The 19,200-nt window shown below is 32.4% G+C and overlaps 1 pseudogene; it reads right to left on the minus strand.

The window, feature by feature from the left end:
• Positions 1-10,122: 10,122 nt before the first annotated feature.
• The window catches only part of LOC149571609 (serine/threonine-protein kinase Aurora-2-like), a 60,317-nt pseudogene continuing 51,239 nt past the window's right edge, over positions 10,123-19,200 (minus strand).

A 19,200-nucleotide genomic window follows, 5' to 3' on the forward strand; every position in this document is an offset into this window, starting at 1 on the left:
CTTGATTCAACAAGTTCATTGGCAGGGAATCCTTAAGAAACTCAGAGGACTAGGCCACAATACAAATCATTTCCACATAATTATATTGCCATTCCTTCAGATTCATAGTCATTTAAGGAAGCATTAGGGATTCCAGAATGGGACAAGGCTATGGAGGACGAATATAACTCTGATGAAAAATAACACTTGGGACTTAGCTCCCCTTCCTAAAGGAAGAAAGCTAGTTTGATGGAAGTGGATCTATCAAACCAAATTTGCAATATATGGAAGTGTGGATAAGCATAAGGGAAAACTAGTTGCCAAAGGTTTCTCCTAGGTTCCAAGTATTGGCTATACAAATATTTTTTTAATAGTTGCCAAGATGGACTCCATTTAATTGACACTAGCTATTATTGCAACTCATGGTTGGGTTGTACATTAGATGGATATAAAGAGTGCATTTTTTAATGGTGATCTTTATGAAGATATTTATATGGAGTAGCCATGGGTTTGTACATGATTCTATTATGGTTTGGTGATTGAAGAAGTCTATCTAGGTCTTAAGTAGGCTCCTCGAGCTTGGTATACCAAGATGGATTCCTTCCCACTCTTAGCAGGATTCACTAGGTGTCATTTTGATTCAAATGTCTACGTTTTTTAGAAGGATGACTCACACTTTATACTTGTACTTTATGTAGGTGATTTGATCATTAAAAGTAGCAATTCATCCATCATTGTTAGTGTTAAGATCTTTTTGTAGGATAGATTTTCTATGACAGACTTGGGTTTTCTACATTATTTCCTTGGTATTGAGATCACATAGTCTTTAGTATGGATCACACTTTCACAACGCAAGTATGCTCTTGACTTGCTTTCTCAATTTCACATGAGTGACTACAAGCCTTCTCCTACTTTCTTTCTTTCAGGTGTCAAGATAAAGGCCAAGTGCACCACTCCACTTGTTGATGCTACATTGTACAAATAGTTAGTTGGGAGCCTTATCTACTTAACACATGCACACCTTGATATAGCTTTTGGAGTTTTCATGTTTCTCTCTTCATGCAAGAGCCACATGAGCTTCATTGGAAGGCTTCCAAGAATATCTTGCACTAAATATAGGGTACACATACACATGGGATACACTATGCAATAGGTATAGGACTTCAGTTGGTTGGATTTATAGACTTAAACTATGTAGGAGACCATGATTCTTGCAAGTCTACTTTAGGTTACATGTTTCACCTTGGTTCTAACCCTATTTTTTGGCAAAGTAAGAAGCAAAATAATGTTGCTCTTTCTTCAACTAAGGCTAAGTATTGAGGAGCTATCAATGTAGCTATAGAGGCTCTTTGGTTACAACACATACTAGAGGGGTTTGGATTTGATATACCTAAACATATAGTCATACATTATGACAATCAGAGTACTATTGATATCTCTAAGCATCCACTTTAGTATCAATAGACCAAACACATTGAGGTTCATATGCAATACATCAAAGAGCTAATATAGGAGCATATCATTGCATTAAAATATTGTCCTATAGTAGATCAAGTCATAGATATCTTCACCAAACCCTTCATTGTGGTCAAGTATACTCATTTGCAAGATCTCTTGGGGGTGCAAGATGTTGTAGAATGGAGATTCCCTTGACTTCTTTCTTCTTTCTTCTAGGAGAGATCTTTTCCTCATTTGAGGTCTTCTGTTCTCTCTCATCTTCTTTGTTGTACATATCTCTATTTTTGGAGGATGGTTTTTCCCATGATGTTTTTCCTCGTTCTCCACTTTATGAGAGATTTCATTGCATCATTTTATGTAAAGTATTTCTTTTTTACATGGGTACCTAACATGGCCTTGTAGCTAGGAACCATCATGCATTCATAACCTTAAGTACATTCCCCTAAGTTGCAATTTGGGGGGGGGGGGGGGGGGGGGGGGGGGTGGTGTTTGTGTAAATAAGTATTCACTATTTAAACTTTACATAAGTTTACTTAGGTTAATTCGTATTTTATAATTTTTAGTTAGTCACTTAGGAGTATGCATACTCTTGTGAGTTGTCATGTTGACAATGTAAGAGTTTGCACCTCATTTATGCACATGGTGTCTACAACATAGGAGTTAGTACTATAATTAAGCGCATGGTGTATACAACATCTCTACATGAGATACACCTTGACATAGTTATCCTCTCATTGATACACATAAATTCATGGAAAATGGAGGACATGTGCTTAGTTGCCATGCTTACCTCCTAGTTCCTTCTAGAAACATTCTAGATGCATCTCAAAGGCCTTTATATAAGAACACTCCTAGTGTATTTTGTATAGTAGAGATCATTCTCATTATTGTAATGATCATACTTTGGTCTTTTTGTGTGCTTGTGTTTGAGCCTCTTGATCTTGGTAGAATATTTCCCTAAGTAAAATTTTTATAGAAACACATAATTGGGAGATGGTATTGGCACAAGCTAAGTTTGCATATAATAATTCTACTAGTAGGAGTATAGGGAGGACACATTTTGAGATTGCTACTAGAATGAAGCCTAGAGGAATATCAGATTTAAGAGATGTTGCTAGTGAAGAGAGAAAAAGTGTTGTAGGAGAAGCATTTTCTAATTTAATGAAGTGTTTGCATAATGAAGTGAAGCTAAAGTTGGAACATAGTAATCAAAAGTACAAAGAGAATGTTGTTAAGTCTAGAAGACATCATGATTTTTAAGTTGGTGATGAGGTGATGGTTTATTTGAAGAAAGGAAGATTTTTGGTTGGAACATATAGTAAGCTAAAGATGAAGACGTTTGGACCTTGTAAGATCTTGAAGAATTTTAACACTAGAAATGCTCATGAAGTTTAGTTACTTGATGACATGGATATATCTCCTATGTCCAATGTTGCTGATATGTATAAGTATCATGAGTCAGATGATGAAGTTGTTGTACCTAATGATTATTCTAAGAAGTAGATTGGAGAGGTTGAACAGATATTGGATTAGAGAGATAGTAAAAGCACAAGAGGAAAAGACTACTATGAATATTTGGTGAAGTAGAAAAATAGATTAGTTGAAGATCCTACATGGATTTCTCAATTTGAGTTGGATTCAACTCAAGTTATGACACTTGCATGATTTAGGAGAATCATTTCTTTCTACCTTGGTTTTTTGATGTAGGAGCATCTTGGGTTAACATGTTACCCTACTCATTTTTATTCATTTTGTTAGTTGTTGTTGAGTTTTAGTCATTTCTAAGTTGTAGTAATTATCAAATTCTAGTAATTTTGGAATTTAAACTAATTTGAGGTTATCCCATATCATGTTAACACTCAGGTTAGCATGTTGTCCCATCTCACTTTAGAGCATGTGTCAAGCTATTCTTTATGTGCTAAGTTACCTAGTGTATTCTGAGTGACTCTTCATGTGAAAAGTTATCCTATTGATGTTAATTTCTATGTTTTTCATACGAGTTGACTTGAAGGATTTATTTTGACTGTGACATTTATGGTAAGATCTTTCCTTGGGATGTGTTTAGGCCATTGTTTGGTCAGCCTCTCTATTATGTAATGTTCTAGAATTTTCTTTATGACATTTTTGAAAGTATAGATAGAAAATGTCGGCTTAGAGTACAAGTTTTCAAGGGAGTTTAGAGAAAAATGCTATAGTTTTGAAATTTGGTGCTGGATCTTTGATCTTGAATGTACGTGTATCTGGTCATAACCCAAAGGCCTTATAGTAGGGCATGTATGTTAATATTTTCATGAATCAATAAAGTGTTTTATTCTCTCTCTCTCTCTCTCTCTCTCTCTCTCTCTCTCTCTCTCTCTCTCTCTCTCTCTCTCTCTCTCTCTCTCCATGTTGTTCTCTTTTTGTGTTTTCTTTCATTCTGTTAACTCTACAAGGTTGGTTCAGATTACTGGGTGTGCCTTTGGCCCTAGTTTTCCCTACCCTCTTTGCATCATTTTCTTCCTTTCTTGGGTCCAATCCACCCATTTTTTTTGTTCTCTTGATTATCCCTTAGATGAAAACATCCATTGTGTCAATGAATGGATTTGTAGGTGGCTTAAACAAGATTGGTGTGCCCTTGATCTTCTCGTAAGATGTGGGGTGCATGTAGGCTCCATCATTTGCAAGGTCATAAACATCAAAAAAATTATTATATAATTTTATCTCATCAATGGTTAGTTGTTATACAAATCTCTCCCAAGTTTGGTACTCATTAAGATACCCAAACCAGAAGTCCTCAATGTCTAGAACATGCCTGTAGGCATTTCACAACTTCAAATGGTCCCTTACAAAGCTCATTGGATCATATTAAGGAATAAGTAGCTCATAGTCTAATAACGTAATGTTTCTCTCAAAGGTCTTTACCAAATTATAAACATCTAATCTAGAGGCACATAAATATAGGCCAGGCACTATATAGAAGGGAATTCAAACTATCTTCATTACCTTAGAGCATAGGGTATTCACTTTCAAGATTTGTCGACATAGTTTGACTAGGACAACCATATCTTCAAGATACCTTAGAAAAATCTTAGGAAATCCATCATAAGATCTTATTCACATATAGGAGTAAGTCAAAAACTAGATGAATGATAATTGAAATTGGCTTATGGTTGAAATTGCCTCTAGCGAGAATCTCTTATTAGGGTATCCTTGCAATTCTTGCCATAGCCTCATTGTGAAAGAATCATTGACAAGTACACACTTCTCTTAGCTTCTTTGTAGCTATAGATGTGGGTAAAATTCATAAAATATTGTGTACTTGTCATAAATTAGGATGCTAGGGAGGTTGGGCCAAAAGTGGTGGGTTGTCAAAGCATAGATTAGGTAAGAGGACATGTAGAATTACTTGAATCCTCTGGTTAAATTAAACCAAGAGGTGAGCTCATCATAGATTATTAGTGTTGAATTAATTTGCATATCCTCTGCAAAGATTCCTTGTACTAGGAATAAATGGTTCTTTATGAAATTGAAAATCCCCTCTTTTCCTTTATGTCTAAGGAGGAGTGCGAGGATATCCACAATCTCTTGTTTCAGATTTATGCCAAATAGAGTCTTCATTTTTCTCTTATTTGAGTGGACAGTCTAGAAGTAGGTGCTCTACATGTCTTCCCCTTTAAGGGTCTTATTTTCATTGAACATGGATCGGGAAGACTTGAAATATACATCACAATACTGCTTCTTCATGGGAATGCCAAATGACAACTGTATCATTGCCTTGTTGATTGATATGAGAATAGATTAATCTTCTTTGTTTTTGGGTTATATATTTCTATCCATTCCCTCACAAGCTCAAGTGCATGCACTATTATAGGGAAACAAGCCACTTCAATTAGTCTTCTCTCTTTGAGTTTTTAAGTGATTGGGTAAATGGATTGACAATTAAGTCTCCTATAAACCTCGCCAAAATTGTAGAATTTGAAGGATGTGTTTGTAAGCTCTTTTAACTCACTCTCTAGGGAAATTAGCTTGTCATAAATAGTAGCTCTGATTAAAATTCACTATGATTTCATTGGATGTAGTTCTCAATAAAGAGTCATTTCAATATACTTGAAGAAACAAATTAGATGCAATTCTAATGAAATAGCTTTAGGAATTAGAATGTTGGTGCCACACAAAAAAAAATTAAGTTTAGCCAACAATTATAATTGCATGTTTTTCATTAAATTTTATGAGTAATAAATATTTAATCTTTCCATTTATTTACACATAAAATACTAAGTTCCTAAAAGATCTCTTACTTTACCTAAAGTAAAGTGATATGGCTAAGAATCACTAAACAACATAAATGCTTAGCTTTTTAGGAAGTAGCTTACTTTGCGTCAAAATTGGGAATGTAGATGTACTTGATAATGTTAACATAAACTTGAGAGAGAGAATCTTAGCTTTTCTTCAAATCCATTTTACTTTTATCTAGAATCGCAACACAAGGAGCAATCCTTTTTCTTTCTTATGCACTATGTTCTTCTACTTCCTGCCTAAGGCTTTTAATACTACATTTCCATTATATTGAGGTCACACTTTGATAACTAACTTCTATTGAAGTACATTTTAGGCATTTCCAAAAAATATTCAAATTTTAGAGTGACTTGACTTTCTATTCTTGAACATCTAGACAGCTAACCTTTTTCATTGCCTTGGGCCACAAAACCCTCTCTCAAAAATATGTCTTATACTAAATGATAACAAACAATATTCAACCTTTCACTCCAATCTAATGGCGTCAATCCTAAAACTTGAGCGTGACATACTGGTTATGAGTCTTTAAATGGTTCTTTCAACATTGTGCTCACACTATTTGATAATTTGGGTTGAGATTGTGTTTAATTTCACACAGCTTCATAAATAGAACTAAACAAATTCATTTCCATGAATATGCAATAGAAAAACCATAGACACATGTTCCCTAATAGTACTTGATCATATCTCCACAAATTTTAATGAGACACACTCTAGCCTCTATCCACAACTTTGTATGCCTTGTGGCATTGAAAAAAACATATTCACAACCTATTAATCAATTTTATGGCTTCATCCTTTGGATTCACACTTGATTGAGATCTCTTAAGGGTAAAATCAAGTTCAAAGCTCAAAATCTATGGGACCTAGAATTTTAGGCCAAGATAAAAGATAATGAGGTGTCGAAAAAATCACTTCTCATCTAGAGGATGCCATAACACATCCCAACCATGCCTAGATCACATAGTCCCTACATGTACCAAAACAATAGGAAACCCACTTAGGTGATGGGCAAAAGCAATTTAAAAAGAAATTGACAAACAAAGAAAGTAGAGTTCTTTGGGAAATATGACACCATAATTGGATACACACTTCCATTCCAAATTATTTGAGATTTTAAAGAGGTAAGACTAAAACTTGGCAAAAAATGACTCTAACTACCCAAAATCTTTGGTTTCACTTAGCAAACTACTGTGGGAAATTAAACTAAGCAATAATAGAAAGGAAAAATAATCTAGGAAAGTAAGAAAAACAAAGCAAGGAAATTTGCAAAGAAACATACCTAGACTAAAACTAATTTTAGGGTTTACCTAATTTAAATTATGAATTTGATATGACATTAGATACTATCTATTGTAAGAAGATGGCAGAAACTACCCAGAAGGATATGCCAAAATGAAAGAGTTGTTCTAGTTTTCTTGCATAACCTTGAAAGGGCCGTTCCAAAGGGAGTCAAACTTGTGATGCATACCTTTGGGCTTGTACCTTCTATCCCATAGTAGGACCAAGTCAACCTCCATGAACTTACTCTATCTAGCTTTCTTATCAAAGGATGTCCTCACACACTTCTAGTTTTCTGTAATATAATCAAATATCCTTTCATGTTCTTCTTCTAGACTAGTTAGATATATAATATGCTTCTCTATTCTGTATTGGAATTTTGCATCCTCAATCACTTGTTTTTGTCTAAAAATGGATAACTCTAGTGGAAGAGGAAGACTAGCTTCAACTCTATGTAATAGCTCAAATGGGGAAATCCTGACTGCCTTCTTAGATGTAACTCTTTCCAACCAAAGTGCTTCATACAATTTCTTGTGCTAGTTCTTCTGGTTCTCAGAGATTGATTTTGTCATGATATTGATCAAGTTTTTATTACTTGATTCTAATTGATCATATCCTTGAGGGAAGTAATTTAATGAATGACTTAGGTGTATGCTATTGTCATAGTAAAATTTTGTAATTTTTGTAGAAGAAAAATAAAAAGTGTTATCCATGACAAGCTTTGTTGGCACTCCAAACCTTATCAAGATGTTATCTTTAATGAACTTGCAAATGGCCATAGAAGTAGTCTTCTTAGTTGGTTTGGTCTCCACCCATTTTGTGAAGTAGTCCATAGAAGCATAATAACATATAAATGACTAGCACATAAGGGCAAACTAATTGGTCCAATGAAATCAATTCCCCATTGTTGAAAGAGGCCTTCAATTACAACTGCCTTTAGGGATAGATTAGATAATTGAGGCTTGATAGAGATCATCCTATACTTGTTGCACTTGGCTACCCACTTATAAGTTTCCTTGAACATGCCATGCTAGTAATATAATTAACTCAAAATATTGTATGTTGTGACTGTTGATGAAAAATGACCACCATAGGCTGCATTATGAAAACTATAAGGCAATCTTTCATATTCAGGTTTATCCACACATCTCAGGAAGGTCACATTGATCACCTCTTGTATTATTGGTTGTCACATATCACATACTTAGATGATTTGATTTTGAAGTCTATTTTTTTCTTGTATGTTAGTCCATCAGGGCAATCCCCGTAAGTTAGAAAGTGGGCAATATTTGAGAACCAAGGATCATGGAGATTAACCATTAGTGCCCTTGAAGATTCATCCTTCTTGTCCCAAGTCCTAATTTTCTACAATTATCTTGCACAACCCATTTCCTCACACTAATTTTGTTCACTTCAGGTTGATATCATACTCTTGGACCTTATATATCCATGTATCTTTATTGTTGCAACCTATCGCTTGTTGGGTCAATATGCTTTTGACACCCAAATCGAGTACAAGCACAATAGAATGAGAGTGCAATATATATAATCTAAATTTTTTGAGTGATCTTACCACTAAAAAGGCATACTTTTTCCTTTTGAGAGTATCTCATCTCATGCTCCTTAAGGGGGCTATCACACTAGTACATTTGACCCCTTTTTTTGACCAATTTGGTCAAAATTTCAACCTAGGTTGTTCAAAATTTGGACCAAACTATTGGTCAGTTTTTTCCCATCACAATTTCAACCATATTATTGGTTGGTCAAAATTTTGACCAATACATTGGTCAAAAATATCCTAGAGTCTTAGTGCAGTCTACACCATGCGTTTGTCAAATTTTTGATCAATGCTTGGTTGAAAACTATAGGCAGTGGTAAAAAATTTTGACCAATACCTAGTAGAAAACTTCTAAGTATTGGTCAAAATTTTGACCAACACTTGGTAGAAAACTTCCAAGAATTGGTCAAAATTTTTCCCAATGTCTGGTAGAAAACTTTCAGGTATTGCTCAAAATTTTGACCAATACCTGGTGGTTTTCTACCAGGCATTGGTCAATATTTTTTGAGGCATTGCATAAAATAGTTCACATGCCTTGCCTATGATTTGACATTTTGCATGCATCCTACACTCTCTCATCCTAATGATGGATTATAGAGAGTGATCTAAAATGCAGATTTCGATAATCCATTTGTAATGCAAGTTCACTTTTTAGCTTCATCATTTTAGATCACTCTCTGTAATCCATGATCAAGATGAGAGAGTGGATGATGCATGCAAAACATCAAATCACAGGCAAGGTATGTGAACTATTTTATATAATGCCTCAAAGAAGCTAAGAATATTGAAATAATTACAAGGGACTATTCTATTTCCCTAAATATTATAGGCTTTTTTGTCTTCCAATCATAAGGATATTTATGTTTGTATGTTTTTTCCATGATAAGACATGAGTGTTCATCTAAGAACTTCACAATTGTCACATTTAAGTCATGGGACCCTCCTTGGCTTTTACGCTTTTGGGTAGGTACAAGTACCTTCATAAGTATCAAGGCATGTTGGACATTGCTGGTTATAATTATTTTCATTAACAATATAATGTTATCACTCTTAGCTATATTCAAGATACTCAGGTACCATTGGGAACATCATTTATAACTATAGATTGCCTACATACCCTATATCTCTAAAATTTGTGTTCATAGAAAATGTCAACTCATATTTAGTTCACATGTTTAAAAACTTCTAGATGTTTTGATTAAAAGGAAAACACATGTTGAAATAGATTTGGATCTTGGTTTTTTTTTGTACCCAATTAGTAGATTTTAGAGAGGAGGAGAAAAAGAGAGAGTTTGGGAAATTAATAAATTGCATGAGTGGCAGCAATATAGGAAGGAGACACTAGAAATCAAAGAAAAAACCTAGATTTGTAAACATGTTACATGTTTTCAGACTGGCAATAAACTCTCTATACATATCTAGGGATGGTCAAAAAATGATTATTGCAAATCAATACTAATTTACAAGAATCCTCCAAGAGCAAGGCTACAAGTACATAGTTCAATTGAATTCCTAGATGAATAGTCCAATTGAATCCTCCTCCTAGAGGAAGGCTACAAAAAATAAATAGTTCAATTGAATGGTCTATAGATACCATCAGGATCAACATTTTGAACAATCCATGGATGTTGTAAAAGCTTGTGTAAAGGTAGCCTCTTTGACGAATCCTTCTGTAGTAGCTACGTAACCATGATAAAGTCTTACCATGATAAGTAAAAATTTGTGTAAGTAGTGAGACATACATATTTAGCAAAAAAAATTTCAAAATATGAAGGCAACATATACTAACTTGAGATATTAGATCTTTAGCTACAACAAAAACAAGTGGCTTTAAAGGAAATTTCAAATCCACTTTCATGATCCTACATAAAAAAGCTAGCCATGGTCAAATCCATGCTTGAAATAAGAAAATATAAGAACCCTTTAAGTATAGGGCCTGAAACAAAAATATATATATACTAAGAACTGAAACATAGTATGGCTTCAAAGAGCTTTTGTAAGTGTCTAAATGCTCCTTTGCTTCAAAAGGAGGAACCCCATTAAGAACCTCATAACACAAGATCCCCAAACTCCATGTGTCTACCCTAGAATCATGCTCCCTATTTTCCACTAGAATAAAAATTTGTAAATATGTAAATAATCTAGAAGGTGACAATGAAGAGAAAAGTAAATATTACACACTAACATACCCATTTTAGGAGGTAAGTAATTGAAGGTTCCACACATTGTTCACTTTCTATCAAGAGTGTGCATAGACCAATGAAAATTGCCAATTTTCAGCTCACCCTGACAAGTGAATTTGTTAATAATGTAATGATAAAAAAGACATCCTTGCAAGTTTAAACTGAGTATCATTAGAAATATATTCATCCTTAGCACTTACCTGTATGCCAATTACCAAGTTCTTAGGCTTTATATCTCATTGTATGACATGCTTTTCATGGCAATGTATCAAAGTTTTTTCAAGAGGCACAATGTATTGTACAAAAAAAGTGTCAATAGTTTCCATACAAAAAAAAAAGAAAAATAGATTATAAGCCATTACCAATTGTACTTATAGTAGCTAATCACCTTTCACTAAAGGATTTACAACATTGGAGCTCTTTGTAGAGGTCACCTTTTGTAGCATATTCAAGAATAAGATAGACCCTACTCTGAATAAATTGATGAATCAAAGAATCAATTAAAGAAATACTAGAGAAGGCTTTGATGAAAACTAAATGTCACACAAAAGATTAGAACATTGCAGGATATGCACCTGATCATAAAAGTATCCAAACAATTGAAGTATATTTCGATGGTGAAGGTGACTCTGAGTTTCAATCTTCCTATGCAACCGGTGCTCTACCTGTGACTATTGTAGTTGGTTTTTGAATAGAGCTATTAAAGCCACATCAAATTTTCTCTATTCACACAAGTGAAAATAGATGGTGAATCATTATGTGATAGTCCTTCACTAAAAAAAATTATGCCATTCAAAATCTTACTTCTCTTACCATATGATAAATGGGAATCATGCATTAAACTTATCATGTCCCTTAGTTGTAAACAAAAATCTTACTATTTATGTTTAAAGAAAATATAAGAAAACATTTTTTATGGATACAAGAGAGAAAATATAACCCTAAGGCTAGGATCTAAGCTATAGGGATGTCAGTGTCATGCTCTAGAGTAGAGACATTGTTGGTGTGTCCTTAATTGTTAGATTTGTTTTTGAGGTGGACAAATTGAGTGACATTGGAACTTGAGGTATGATGAATCCACAACATGCCAATGGAGTAGTACTTTTTGGGTTTCATTTTTCTTTCTTTTGGCTACTAATATCATCTTTGGATCTTCTTTATAGGAAGTGTTGTGTTGTTTTGGTTCCTTTCTCAATTTTGCATAGTGTTTTATTTGGTTTTTTCCTTTGAGTCCTAGTCCTCCTTTATAAAGCTCTAGCAATAGTCTTTTAGTTGGTTTTTTGTTTGAGGCTTTGGCTTCCTTGCTTTCTTTCTTTATCTAAACACTAATGTTCTTTTGAGATAAAGCCAATGTTCCCATAAACAAACGAAAAGGAAAAAACATTTGGTATCATTGGCAAAAGGATGGAAGCTGCCACTAAATAGAAAGTCATCATGGAGAATTTCTTGATCTCTCTTCTGAAAATCACCTTCTAATTCAATTGTGCCTTATTTACTACATGATAATAAATGGGCATATTGCATCAAAAGGGGAAAAAAAGATTATTATCAATGGCACTTGTGAGTGAATTGCAATGATAGAAAAAGATAGAATATAGGAGACTTTCTTGGTCAAAAAGTAAAAAGAAACTAATGTTGACCAAGAAATAAAACAAATTTTAAGTTAGGAGGAACACAAAAAAAAGCTTAATACCAAAGGAAAATAAGTGGCAATTGCTGCTCTCATTATATGCTAGAGAATGGTTAGAGAAAATAGTGACTAGGAAAAGCTCTACAAACTTGCCATACAGGTGTTATGTGACCCATCGGCACAAAAATCTCATATGCATGGATAGGTTGAAATGTTAACACATTTTCTCAGCTTTTGATATCAGAAAAATATCAAATTTCTAGAAAGATGACCAAGCATACTAAAAGGTCTAGACAACAAATAAAATTGAAAGGAATTGTATCAATTACAATTTAGAGATGGGATTTTAACAATAATGTTGCTTGAAAACACTAAATAAACATCAAACTAAAACCAAATAAATTATTCCTCAAGAGTCAAGAATACTATTGCACACATAACATTTAATTTTTAAGTCACAATGTGGAAAACTTGGTTATCAATCATAAATAAGCTTATATTATTAAAATCAATCACAAAAAAAAGCATATAGATCACGAATAGGGTTATATATGTGTAGCTAAATAATTGACATTCAACCAACATGACACATCTTAAATAAAATAACAACATTAAGTATCTTAGCATTTGGATCTAAAAATTTCATTGCACTTCGACAAACACTGTGGAATCTTAAATGGAAAAGTTAAATATGTTAAAGCTCTTTCATCAATGAACTGAATAGTAACATACTTCCAAACTTACATGCTCACTTAACATTTTCATCACAAGTGTTGTATAGAACTATTCTTAGATAATTGTCCACATACAAATATGACCAAAGCAACCTATTTAAGTAAACCTTTTTTCCCAAAGCTTTGCAAAATAAGACGATGATTACCATTTGACACACATAAAGCTACAAAAGTTATTCTCTTAAGAAAATAAATACAAAAGAGCTATATGCCATAAAAAAAAAATTGATGAGCATAAACATATCTCTTCCCTAGAAATGCAACATCATACCAATTAAAGATGGATGAACTGAAATTGGAAATAAGTACATAAATTCATTTTCAACCATTCTTAGACTCGAACATTAATAATAAATGACATGTAAAAGGAGTCATAGATGAAGGGACAACCTATATTAATTCTTGACTTTTTCACTAAGTTATCACAGATATGTAGATCAGCTAATGAGGTAACTAGTTTTGAGGATAAAAACACATAAAAAGTAATGATAATTGAGTATGAAGCATGCATGCAAAAAACTTTGGATAGACATAGAATGAAAAAATGTTGTAACTTCCACATGCATGACCTAACTGACTCTTTTGATTGGAGTAGTGTATTTTTAGTTTCTCTCTTCATTTAAATGATCACCACCTATCAATGTTAGGAGAGGCTTGATGGAAGTAATTCAACAAGCCTGATTCATATAAAGAGAGGTTGAAGTGGGTAACCTGCTGCCTTCTAATACTAAAATTGCAAAAAGAAACAAAATTATTTTTTGTTATTTCTCCTGAATCTACCTAATTTCAAACCATAAATAGGTTTGTCTTAGATAATTATGATGAACAACTATTCTGATGACACATGCTTGGTAATTTAATGGATGAGCTATTCTGTATAGTGCCAATATCCATTCCAATATTTCATCTTTTATTTCCTTTTACAGATTCAAGGAATGAGTTCTAAAGGAAATGAATGGTTGCATCTACATCATATATCAATTGGAAGGGAGACATACCAATAGTACTTTTTTAAGTGATTATATCAGCCCAAAGTGCATCATGAAGTTTCTTCATCGCTAATTTATCAAAGAAGAAAATCAAAATTGACCCATAACACAATGCATGTGAAATAAAGAGAAGCACGTGTGCATTACACCATGACCATGGCAATAAGAAACTCCCTTCAACAACTGGTACATGAAGCTTTGCAGCATAATAAATTCTTAATAAGAAGGGGGTTGGGGACTAAAGCAAGGTAGAATTAAATACCATCGACTAGACCAAAGAGGCAGTGATTCATATGGATAATCTAAATGAAACTACCATAATTCACCTCAAGAGTTTTCTTAGTTCTTAAGGAACCTTAGAACATAAGATTATACACCAACATTGATTTATTACAAAAGAAATTATAAAGAATTTGAATCAAATGCAACACTTGGTATCTACCTTAACTCATCGGAAACTTTAATTTATATGTAAAAGTTGAAACATTATTTCTTAGCATAGAAAAATACCTTAATAATATTATGAGGTATTTTTTCCTTGGATAGTTTGTCAATGTAATTCTTGAGATCACAATCCATGTATTCAAATACCAAACAAATGAAGAGTCTAATATCATTGCATTTCATGTGATGGACATCAAACAACTTGCATAATTGTTTTAACTAGCCAAAATGAGAAGACCAATAAATGCAATGTAAAAAAATACACAGGAGTTATTGTCATTGACAAATAATGCATGCAATGTAAATAAACATGGAGGAATTATTGGCATTGAAAAACAATGCATTCAATCTAAATAAATGCAAATAAATTGTTAAATTTGAGATATAATGTGGTCCTTACCTTACAATGTTAAGATTCCAAGATAACATCCTTAGAATGGATATGTCACGAAGGGTATGTTAGTTTGAGCTTCACTTGGTTTCAAGAATACTATAATATTCTCTACTTATCAAGGGCAACCAGGTGAAGGTGGAAGCTCATCTAGCTTCACTCCCCTCCCCCTAACACAACTCTAAATTACTCATTATCATCTAACTACATACTTCCTTAATTCATTCATCCATTTATGAACTATAACATTCAATCAATACAATCACATAACATTCATTAATATGATATAAAATTCATTAATACACAATACTAATTAGGACTTCATTAACACATAAAAATATTGATTAACAAAAAATAAAAATCAGTATTAATATGCATCATTCATAGATAATTACTTCAAACAAAATTCTTTCATTATGCAACAAGGTTTATCAAAGAGCATTTTTAAAACATCATTTTTTCTTTTTATTTTTCTTAGCTCTCTTAAGAAAAGTGCTCATAGGAGCATCCATATCTACGTCGTTATCCTCCTCTTCTAGCATGTGTAATTTCAAATTATGATGGCTCCTTCTCTTTGGAGGAGCAAGAAGTTGTTGCACTAAAGGAGGGCTATGTTGCAAGAAAAAGTAAACAGGATAAATTGGCACACTCTTTTTCTTTTTTAAACTATTACAAGTCTATAAGTAAGTACTAGTACAACATAACATGCATTTTTATTAGCTAAAAAATGCCACATCATGTACATTAACATTTTGATCAGCCACCACATCAACATGTTGAACACTCGGAACATGCTCCACTCCTTCACCATGATGTTCAACATGCTTTGAAATATTCAAAAAGAGGATACATGTTAAATTGCAATTGAAGATGTTAAATTGTATCCATAATTGCATAAATAATTTCCAATAGAAAATTAATATCTCCACCACTATAATGCACATCATGGCCTTCGTCATGAGTAGGTTCTTTGATAGGACATGGAGGCTGTAGTAAAATGTTATGCACATTGTTATGCAGTCAATTTACGTACAAATCTAATACCAAAAAGGAATCTTCTCAACTATTCAATTTCATTTACTTTTCATCTGACCAATTTACCTGTGAGATATCATTTGGTGCATTGGATTCTTAGGCAAGGCTTTTAGATTCTTTGCATAGGCATGTAGCCATGACTTTATAGCTTTTTGTAATGAACCCAAATTGGGGGTCCATCATTTATCTATGTCTTTCCTTTTCTATAAATTAATTTGCCCTATTTTTCTCTGGATGCTTTGGATAATTTCTATATGATTCCGTATGATACCCTTTCAAAGTTACTATTCCACATATATACATTTTAATAGTAAAAGACACGTGTTTTCATAATAATAATTATATTATATTAATAATATATTTATATTAATAAGCTTTAGTTAATATATTATATTAATAATTATATTGTAATATATATTAATTTAATAATATATCAACTATACATTATTATAATTCATTATTAATATAGTATTGTCACATTGAAATATATCTTAGTAATCATAATATCATTATATTATATTATTATTATTTCATTGATTATATTATAATACATTATACATAATATGACATTATTATATGATTATAATATAATATAGAATTTATAAGTCTAATATGATTATAAAGTATTATAGGATTTTAATAGTATTACTTATAAATAATAATATTATAATATTACTTATAGCATAATATTATTATTTTAAGATTATTTATTAATATTACTTTATGTACAACATTTATTATTATTATTTGAATTACTTGCCAAAATGGGGACATCATAGTGCTCCCCTCTCGAATTTTCTTATCCTCAAGCAAAATCAATCATAGATACAAACATATTTGCATACAAAAGACGAGAGATTTATGAAATATACATGAATGAAAACAAAAAGCATACACGATGTAGATAGATGAAAACACGAAGTAGACACAATGTAGACAGATGAAGACACAAAGCAAACATGATGCAAACACATCATACATAACCTTGATTAGATCCTAAAATTAACAATGCGTAATGACTATACTTCTTCATTAGGCTTATGAACCTTGCAACCACAAAATAAGCATCAGTACATGTATATAAATATATATAAACTTCAAATAAATTTGAATAATAATTAGCTAATCCAAGCCAGTTCCATACTAAGCCCAAGAGCAGAACTCTAGCCCCCTTGGCCCCGGTGGTGGGTGTTAGGCATCCACATGAGGTGGTCTACTTAGTGGATTACATGTTTGGCTAGAAAGGTTCTTGTGAATAGTAGCCATTACTATCTTTCCATTAACTAGCACTACAATAGGGTACTTTCTCCTAATTGCAGACTCCATAGGAAAGTGGTAGGGTTCCCTTTTCTTATTTACATAATCCTTTGGAAGGAATATTTCTCCCTTTCCTTATTACGATCATCATAAGATGGTAGATTTATAGTGAAGAGGGCACGTGAAACAACCTCCAAGCGTATCCGACAAGTGCTCGAAATTACTCCGCCTCTCCCTCCACCAACTCCCTACCTTAGGATATCATAATGTGGATGAGAAGATGAGTATTAAATTTAATTTACTTAGTTCATTTGAAAGATTTTTTCTTATAGTACACAAACAACTTTCTCTCTCCTTGTTACGATCATCTTGATGGTAGAATGACAGTGCAGAGGGCACATGAAACAAGCTCCAAGCATATCTGACAAGTGCTCAGAATTACTCCTCCTTTTCCCCCACCAACTCCCTATCTAAGATTACGTAATTTGGATGAGAGATAGACTCTCTGTACTATAATTGAAATGTATTCTAATTACTATGTTTTCTTTAAATCAACATATTTATATTTAATTTTTTTTAATTTATTTTTTTCATATATATTTTTTCTATTTTCATATATTCTAATTTCATTTCTTTGTAACTAGTATCATTGATTGATTATTCAATATTCTTCACAATAACAAATGTGTCAATAATAAAAAAGATACTAAAAACTATATCTTATGTTAACAATTTTTCATATGATAACAAAATATGAAGAATATATATAAGTTACCTCCTTCCCTTTCTAAAATGGAGTAGCAATTTGAAAGCACATAATAATCATCACCTAAGTTCCATACCTTTTTTCTTTTGAGGATTTTATTGCTTGAAATGTGTTGGATGTCTCACCATATTTAACATCAAAATATTGCCATCTTTCTTCTCTCAAAATATTAGATGTATATCATACTCAAGAATGAATAATTTTGCACAATAAATAATTCCAATATATATAATAATCTAATTGAAATATATACTTTAAACATATATGCATATAAGCATTCAATCTTCTAAGTATATATTTTTATTCTATATTTGAACACATTATTTTCTAAGGCAATCAATTTCCAAATCTATAATCACCTATATTCTTAAGAGATTGTTGCACATCCTCTTATGCTAACAAAATTTGGAATTAGACTTTTCTCTTGAATATATGAAACAAAAAATTTCATCACTATCATTAACCAATATAATGGACTTATTCTTATTATATGAAATAACATCTATATTCAATATTGAGCATAATGAATTATTTCATATACCTAATAATATTATTAGAATTTTGTTCCAATTAATATTATCATTAGCATTGAGTAAAATTATAAATAAATCATTTCAATTAAATATTCATACTTACCTTCAAAGATGCATGTCTTAATAGAATCTTTCCTTTTGTGGCTTTCCTTGTGTATTATAAACTTCATTGCAACATTTCATATTAATAACTTTTTTCAAAATAACAATATAAAGAAAATCTATAACTTACCTCACACCTCGTGTGATAGGGTGATGATGTGGACTTTCATAATAATTTTGCCTCTCATATTCCACATTAACATCCTTAGAGGAATCGGTACCCTAACACTTACCATTCCTCCTGATATGTGAGTTAATAATATTTGTTGTTTTCTTGGTGGCAGTTTTCTAGCTGACGGATCATGACATCCATGCATTCCTTTATATGGTTCATGTGTTTTCTAAGGTGGTTTCCAAACTTGAACAAGTTGTGCAATCAGACTAGGACATATGGCTCAAACAACTCCAGCCTCATACTCAATCAATGTAGATCCCAAATAGCTTAAGAGGAAATAAGTTATAATCTGATGTCTTCAATGGATGATTTGAAATGATTTCTTATTTACATATTCTTTCAGTGATGAGGCATATTTTGTGGTAGGTTTTTGTATGTCCCTTAATAATTATCTCCGACTATAACTGGTG

This window comes from Cupressus sempervirens, chromosome 2 (genome assembly GCF_028749045.1).
Source record: "Cupressus sempervirens isolate cs-2001-9-10 chromosome 2, ASM2874904v1, whole genome shotgun sequence".
Classification (NCBI taxonomy): domain Eukaryota; kingdom Viridiplantae; phylum Streptophyta; class Pinopsida; order Cupressales; family Cupressaceae; genus Cupressus; species Cupressus sempervirens.